This window comes from Numida meleagris, chromosome Z (assembly GCF_002078875.1).
Source record: "Numida meleagris isolate 19003 breed g44 Domestic line chromosome Z, NumMel1.0, whole genome shotgun sequence".
In the NCBI taxonomy this organism is placed as follows: domain Eukaryota; kingdom Metazoa; phylum Chordata; class Aves; order Galliformes; family Numididae; genus Numida; species Numida meleagris.
Genome location: NC_034438.1, coordinates 60,639,098 through 60,648,191, shown reverse-complemented (window position 1 = coordinate 60,648,191; position 9,094 = coordinate 60,639,098). Strand labels below are relative to the sequence as shown.

Below are 9,094 nucleotides of genomic sequence, written 5' to 3'. Positions count from 1 at the left end.
TGACGTTGTACTTGAAGAAGTACAGATTTGCAATGAGCATCTTCCACAAAAAAACAGTGCTGGGTTTTTCCTAACACAAACTGATTGAAATGTTTTAGTTTTTACCAAAAAATAGGAAATTTTGAAATTACCTGTTGTAACACCGGATTCCTCTAATGAGTGTTTGTGTGTACTTTCCAACTAGCAGTGGCAACATAGCTGCAAGAAAAGATGCTGATATCTTGTTTAGATAGTGGATTGATTGTTTTTCGTAGCTATTTTTTTCCCACCTTTAGAAGAAAATTCTATCTAGAAAAGCTGCTGTAAAATGAAGGTCAATAGATTTTACTTAAGAGAGAAAAAATTCTTTTTAAAATAGCTGAATCTCTAAAAAGAATAACAGTAGATAGTTATGGTCAGTTAGTCCTGTTGAATCCTGTTGAAGCAAATATTTTGTAGAAGAGAAGACAAGTCGTTGACTGTGGAACCATATTTTTTCTACACAATGAAATTTCTCCCCTTAATGCTAAAAGGTTAAAGGAGTGTATTTATAGCATTATCACTGTTAGCGTGAAGCTAATTTCTAGAATGTCCTAAGGCCTAAACCTGCAGTTCCCAGGCACTACTTCACACAGGGTGAGTAGTTCAGGTGCCTGCAGGGCATGGCTGCATCTGAACCCATTCTATACCCATGGACCATATAAAACCATAGAAGACCACAACTATCACAATTTTGGAGGGCTACACTGTGGGGCTGAAAGAAAAATTAAGAATTAAAATGATTCCAACAGTTTGGAACTCATTGGGTTACACTATTGCTGAAAATTTTCTCTTTTTTTCAGCATTCTCTCACAGTTAGCTTTTACTCTGTAAACTTACCACAAGCGAAAGAGATTAAAATATCATTCAGAAGGCTAAACTAAATGACAGTAATTTCCCTGATGCCCAGGTTTGTGATAACTGGGTTATAGACGCTAAGCAGTGAAATCAAATATTGATAATTAACTAAATTGATAGATTTCCTGATAGTTTAGTATCCTTTTTCAAATACACATTTGGATTTACCAGTTCATTATTTTATAATTATTATTATTTTTAATTTTTTTGTGACTATATTATAATGAACAACCATAAATGAAAGGAAGCTAAAGAAAGATGTGACTGTTACAAAGAAAACTGTGAAGAGACAGGGTGCAATACCCATCTGTCAACACTGTATGTTTCTTATTACCAAGAATAACACCATCTTCATTTCAAGTACTGGTGGCTATCTGATAACCTAAGAAAAGATTTCAGTGGCATCCTTAGAGGACAAGTGTCACAGCAGAGAAATCACTCTCTGAGCCAGATACTACCTTCAGTTAATAAACAGTTTAAGCCAAAGCCAGACAGACAATGATAGCCGAAATATCAATGAAAACAAAGAGTGCCTAAAGAAAGACCACTCAATCTCAATAACTGGTAAGAAATAAATAAATAAGAAAATGCCCAAAAGGTCAACCATCATCTGATGCACATTGTGGCATTTTTTTTCCTAGCTGAATACAGGCTATTACTCCATAGGTACTCGCCTTTGAAAGAGAAAAAATGTAATGATAAATCTGTGGCTTTTTTTGGCATAGCTGCATTGAGTCAGGGAGTATAAATACAAAGATATTAGTAGCTACCAGTCCTTGAAAACCAATGGTACTCTAAAATCAACATCAGGGTACTGTCTATTCCTCTTACTGCTTCATTGAACAGGGTGTGAAAAGGAAGACTTACTGAACAAGCTGACAGGAACCAAAGAAAATACAGCTACTTCAGTGTTCTTCTTGACTGAAGACTTATCAGATTCGTTTAGAAAACAGAACCTCAACAACAGTAAAGTGCAGAGCAACAAAGGCTGTAACTTTCAGTTCATTCTAGAAGCAATGCTGTAATAAGCCCAAAGGGAAAAGTTTGCCATAGAAACAGTGAAAACTGTGACTACAACAAAGCTCAAGATCTCAGCCAACTAACTCACAGTCCTTACCCAGATAAATCTCTTAGAAAATTCAGACTGGTTGAAAAATAGGTGGTAAGTGATTGGCAAAATAATTTTACAAGGAGAATAACATCTTAGAAAGGAGAAAAGTTCATTACCAACCTTATAATGGAGAAAGTCTAGAAAACAAACAAAAGTTAAGGTTTACAGGACTGGCAGACAATCGTGAATTAAGAGTCAGACGAGTTATAAAGAACGCATCTATGAGGTTAATATTTGGTTCAATTGAGTTAAAGGAGCAAAAGGGTAAACAAGTAAAAGGTAATGCATGTATGTTACTATGTGCAAGAAACCAAGGTCAAACTCCCTGAGACTGCTTGTAAATGTAGAATAAAGAGAAGTAAAAAAACCAGATCAGAAGTATTACTATAAGGTACAGATGTCTACAAGAGCTTCTTAGAGCAAGCATAAACAACTTTATTTCTAGAGAAGACAAAACACATCTGAGGAAAATATTTTGTATTCCTACAGAGAATTTAGCAGAATGTTAGCTGCTTCTTCTTGGTTTTAATTCTAAGTGTTTCTGCTGTCTTTACAGAAACAAATGAGAGGAGGATGATCTACTTTACACTTACTACTGCAAATAACTGACTGTATTGCACTGTACAGCTGACTGTACAGCTCCTTGGTGAATAACACAGACATATGAGTTGATTCATCCTCACACACAGAAATATTTTCTCATCTGATGGAATATGTCATCATATGTTCAAGTAAGTTCACAATCCCTAAAACACAAAGTATCAAAGACAAATGTTCTTATGAAATGAAGCTTCCACTAAAGTTGTATGCAGAGTTGTAGTACTTGGTACTGATAGTAAATCCTTGTAGTAAGCTGTCTTTCTAACACCTAAAGGCAAGATCCAAAGCCTACTGAAATCAAAAAACAGCTTTTCATGAATTTCAAAAGATCTGCATTGGGTTCTGGAAGGCTACAGTTGAAGTTTGGAGATGATGATACTGCTTCAACAATTACTGTGTATGAGTTGTGTCAAATGCAAAAGATTTGAATTCAGCTATTCAGCTTGGATTACCGCAGAAAACACGTAGCTTGAAATGAAATCTGAAACCCAGATCCTTAACAGGACGATGAATGCAACACCAATGCCATTTTCTATGCAGAGCAACCAATTTGTTGGCTAAGACTCACTTATGCTCATATTGTATTGCTTAGTGATAAGCATTTTATTGCAGCTAGAACATTCTAATATATATTTGGCTTTAAAAAAAAAAGTTGATTTACCTATTTTTCTATATTAAAAATGCCTTGTCAATAGGCAGTTCCTTGCTTCTGGAAGATAGAAAAGTGAAGTCCTGGTTAGGTCAAATGACAGAATTCATTTTTGACATCAAATCCTTATGACTTTTGAGGAATGAGATAAAACATTTTTCACTATATGAGTGAAAAGGTAATTCTAACATGTAGCTCAGCTGAAAATCTGATTTGTACTAGTATGGTGAGTCTGAATGTGTCACAAATAACTAAATATTCTTATGAGATTTTGTAGAATTTGGAACAAATGATATTTCAGTATTTAACATCTTACTACTGAGTACAGGACCAACACATTATCAAAAAAATGGATCACAATCTGAGAAAAAGTTTTCATCTCTTGCAAACAACAGAAATCTCTAAAGTGTTATTTAAAGATTATTTTCTTCCTTTGTTTAAATGATTTTTGTTTCTTCAGCATGACCTCTCCCTCCTTTGATAATATCCAGGAGCAAGCTTCATATCTGGCAATCCCTGTAGCCATACCCAGATCTCAGGCAATTTCTTCTTACTTTTGGTGCACAACTTACCGCAACCCTCACATGAAAGCAGGCAAACATGCAGATGTGCTTTCCCTTAGTTTCAGAAAAAGCCAAGCAACCTTCCTGTAATTGCCACAGAAGGCTAGGCTGTTACCATGTATGTGGGTGGATGGCAAATCAGTCTCCTACCTGACCTCTTCCTGACCCTGACGGCCCGAATTTACTGCTGTAGGTAGCAGGGTAGCAGCTCTTATTGTGGGAGGTGCTACTCCAGCCTTCATCATGACTTACTGGTTATGATGGATAAGCACTACAACAACAATTTTCCAGGATATTGCCATAAACTCAAAAATATGTTGTGATTCTAGGTAGGCATTGGAAGGTAACGGTAACATTTTATTTTTTTGCTGGTTGCACTGGTATAGGGTGTGGTATGAGAAAATGAAGAAACCTTGAGCAAAAAATCATAGAATCATGGTCGAAAAAGACCAATAAGATCATCTTGTCCATACAGATCTTCACAGGGCTGTGATCCATCTATTTTATCCAGCTGAGTTTTTCATCATTCTCTGTTGATTTGGAACAAAAATTAGCACTAGAGAGCTCTTCGGCATAGCACACAATGGAACAACAAGACAACATATCTGCAAATTAAAAGGCAGAGCTACAGGAAAAAAACATGTATTTTTTCAGTGGTAAGGACAGCCTAGTTTGATTCATGAGTGTCAGTGGGTGAGATTCACTTCACCTCATTTTAACTGTCCAGAAGTTAAATGTTTAGTTTAAATTAGGGTGGGAGCTCTGTATTGTCAGCCTTCTGAAAAGTTGTTCACCACCTCTTGTTGTTGCTGTCACCACTGCTGAAATGCACCACCCACCCCTCACTGCGCTCACATCCACTGCTTGGTCTCCATCAATGTTCAGCAAGCACTGGTGAGTGTCAATAGTTGTCATTTTTTCTGCATAGAGGAATTCAGTGACACACCTTTGCCTCATCCACAGAGATTTTTCTGTGACTGACATTAACCAATTATAATCATAACCGTGTATTCATCTGAAATGAGGTTATTATGATCCACCTGTCTATACAAATTAAAACTCTCAATTTCTGAGTAAACCAGGTTGTTCTAGACTACTGCCAGAAGAAAGGATCAACATCTTTTTGGAACAAAATACCTATCAATACAAAATATCTGTCTATTCTGCTTAGTTGCAGAATCCCTGTCCCAAAGATGTAAACTGAGTGAAGGCTCATGGGACATATCCCACTAACAGCTGAGGCTCAACTCATACTTCTTTTCCTTGTAGGCTTATAACATTTAAAATAGTAACTACCTGCCCTTTCATGGTTCCAAAAATTTCCTCATATAATGTTATCTTGCACAGGAACTCTGTTAGTATATCCACATGAAATTTGAAAAGAATGTAATGACAAAGGGAAAGACTTTAACTTTTCTTTACTGGAATACTATCACAAGTAAAGTAAAAAGTAAAGTAAAATCTTTTACTTTAAAAAAAGTAAAGTAAATCTTTTACTTTTTAAGTAAAAGAGAAGATAAGAATCAGATGTTAAGCAGTTGATGTAGGTAAAAAACTTGAAACACTTTCCTAGAAGTGGAAATTATGCATCTAATTGGAAGGTTGGATGGCAAAGTATACAGAGAGAGGACTCAAAATCTGAATTAGTTATTTGTTGAACTACATTAGAGGTTTTTCATATAAAAAGTCAGCTCAGTCGCTGAAAGCACAACAAGACAAGGGATGCTGGAGGAAATGTAAGGTCAGTTACAACTATCTTTCCTAACATTATTAGGTCCTTTCAGCTTTAGTAATACTGCAGTAATAGGTAAACCTAAAATTGCTCTACTTGATTTATAAAACAGATTTATTGGCTTTCTTATATTGTATTATTGCTACAGCTAACTGTCTGCTCTTGTCAAACCAGTGGACAGAAAGTGCCAGTTCCACTGCTGATGTAAATCTAATATGCCAGATAACAGTATTGAAAAGGAATGGACAAAATTCTGAAATAACTCAAAAAACATCACATTTTGCTTCAAAATTTTGTATTTTCATTTTCTCCAGAGATGGCAATGGAATGTGAAATGAGAGAAATATGAAACAAACAAAAAGACTGATGCAGATAATTCACATGGTAAGCAAACCACAAAAACAGCAACGTGATGGAAATCATATTCTGAGACAGACTCTTAATAACTCAGATACTCTGAATTACTTTTCAAAAGGAAGTGGTTATTTCCGTGGTGGGGGTAGGGAAGGATGTCAGCTATCACATGATATTTCACTACATTTACATTTAGAGCCTTTAGGAAGTCACTTATTATTGTTGAAAAAATACAAAATATACTTTATCCACTTCTCAAAATTGCCATCATGGGATTGAGAGAACACAACCCTACATTTGTGTCCTGCTAGCAGAATCTGTTTTTCAGTATTTCCTGTCAGCAGTGGGACTAGTAGAGTATTGAAGAACTAAAGACAGGACTGACCTGGAATCAGAAGGGAATTGAGATGCAGTGCGCTGATGGGCATGAATTACTGTATGCAAGTCAAGATGCACTGGTAATCAGCTTGGTCATCCAGACTTCTGTGTCTTTGCTATCATCAACCAGGAATATGACAGCTGGGGATGCAAACTTTTCCCTCATCCATTCATTTGCTTTTCTCATTCCTCCCCGTTCCTCCTAACTTAAACCTTAATTGTAATCCTCTTTCAGCAAACAGCTTCATATTCCCTTCCTTATCTACAATTAGCACTTAAAATAAAATGAGAAAGTTCTGACTTTAAAGGGGAAATGCCAGGATCTTGTGATGAGACCTGATTCTTCCCTCCGAGTACTGATTTATTTAAATAGAAGCAGCATAAATGGAAATGGCAATGAGACAGAATTTATCTTCTCTAGTGGAACTTGTAATATTCAGCTTTCAAATCTTAGATCTCATAATGCGCAGCTTTCGTATGAGTGGAAGGTTTGCTGAGTCTCTTGCATATAGAGTGAGGACACCAAGATGAGTGGTGCAGTTGACATGCTAGAGGGAAGGGATGCCCTCCAGAGGGACCTGGACTGGCTTGAGGGGTGTGCCCATGTCAACATTATGAAGTTCAACAAGGCTAAGTGCAAGATCTTGCACTGGGTCAGGGCAATCCCAAGCACAAATACAGGCTGAGTGGAGAATGGCTTGAGAGCAGCCCTGAGGAAGATTTGGGGATGTCAGTTGATGAAAGACTCAACATAAGCCAGCAATGTGAGCTTGCAGTCAAGAAGGCCAACCATATCCTAGATTGCATCTAGTGTGGCCAGCAGGTCAAGGGAGGTGATTTTGTCCCTCTACTCTGCTCTTGTGAGTCCCCATCGGGAAGACTGTGTTCAGTTCTGGGCTGCCCCAACATATGAGGATATCAAGCCATTGGAGCGGGTCCAGAGGAGCACCACAAAGATGATCAGAGGGCTGGAGCACCTCCCCTACAAGGATTAGCTGAGAGAGCTGGGGCTCTTCAGCCTGAAGAAGAGAAGGCTCCAGGGAACCTTATAGCAGCCCTCCAGTACCTGAAGGGGACCTACAGGAAAGCTGGGAAGGAACTTTTTATACGAGCATGAAGCAACAGGATGAGGGGAAATGGCTTTAAACTGGAAGAAGGTAGATTTAGGCTAGATATTAGGAAGAAATTCCTTACTGTGAGGGTGATGAGACACTGGAACAAGTTGTCCAGAGAGGTTGTGAATGCCCCCTCCCTGGAACTATTCAAGGCCAGGCTGGATACAGCTTTGAGCAACTTGGTCTAGTGGGAGGCATCCCTGCCTATAGCAGGGGGTTGGAACTAGACGATCTTAAAAATCCCTTCCAACTCAAATCATTCTATGATTCTATGAATTGGAGAAAGAAAGTCATGAATTCATTCCCCATTGTTCAAAGATGCAGTCGACTCTGACAGATGATCACAGTTCACTGACATTATTATATAATTTTGTATGTTATAAAAGAATTGCTTTAACCTCAAACTCAGATGCCAAAATAGACATTTATTATTGGTATTTTGGGATTAGATTTTTATAAGAATAGAGTTAATTCCATGCTTTTCCATGCTCAAGTGACATGAATGGAATTATGATCTTCATTACTGATCAGAATGATGGACAGCGTACCCTCAGTGTACCCTCCTTCCTGGTCTTTATACACGAATATCACATTACATTATTTTGCTTCCTCTTGTAAAATTTGTTGGTCGATTTGAAGCAAGGAAATATTTTAAATGAGCAATTACTAATATATATTTAGGAATACAAGAAATTGTAGAATTGTTCTTGCAAGCAGAAAAGATATATGCTTCTTAAATGCCCTGCTTCATTTATTTCCTCGCTAATTTTCACCTTTCAGCTTCAACTTCCAAAATAGCAAGAGAATGGTAAGTTATCTTTGTTTTCCACTACAATAATTAGTTTTCCCTTCCTGTCACTAAACACTTCATCTTTCACACTCTGAATGTGAGAAAACTGTGGTTTTCTGTGGAAAAGCTTATATTTCAGTCTCAGTGTAAAGTAAAACTCAAAGTTAAAATGTATATTTGAGAAAATAAATGTTACCCACATCATAAAGAACTGAAAGGGGTAAAGAGGACATTTTTTCCTTCCTTTCTGAATTTCTTTGAAGAGCAACAAGGCCAAACTAAGCCCATTAAACACAAAGAGTGGAAAGAAAAATCACTATCTTGTTTGATTAGCAATCAAATGGTTATTTTAAGAGAGTTATGGCTGAACAAACCTCACTCTTTTCCAGACTACAAGATCTTACTGGAGAAATGAGCCAGCAAATAATGACAAGAATCCAGCATTGTAGTAAATATGAAATGTGTAAGTTACAGCCATTAGGTAAAATTGCTACCTTTAAAACTGTATGAATAACAACACATCTGAATATACGAAACAGGAAAACTTTCAGCATGTCATGAATACAAAGAACATTAATTCTCTTCTCAGTTCGGACACAGTGGCATTAATCTAAAGATAAGCATAATAAAATACAAACAACTAGGACTTTCAATGAAACATAATGATTTTGTTTCTTGTAAAAAACAGTTGATAAATGAAAGCTATGTATAACATATTTGAGAAACTGAGTTTTACTGAGAATACCAAATAAACAAACTAACACTAATATAGCTTCAGTGACAGCTTCCTCTGAAACTATAGATGGGCATTGTGAGATAATGTTTTGTCAAGACACATGTCAGAAGGTCAGCAGAAAATATCTTAAAGTAAATACATTTACACAGACCTCTGACATATTTTAGTTTCAGTCATCCTGTCTTCTAAG

The 9,094-nt window shown here is 36.8% G+C and overlaps 1 long non-coding RNA gene across 1 annotated transcript; it reads left to right on the top strand.

The window, feature by feature from the left end:
- On the top strand, positions 1,942-8,800 carry LOC110389510. Its single transcript, XR_002433268.1, has 5 exons — positions 1,942-2,038; positions 2,544-2,718; positions 5,846-5,915; positions 8,159-8,186; positions 8,558-8,800. It is a non-coding gene; the product is annotated as an uncharacterized LOC110389510 (long non-coding RNA).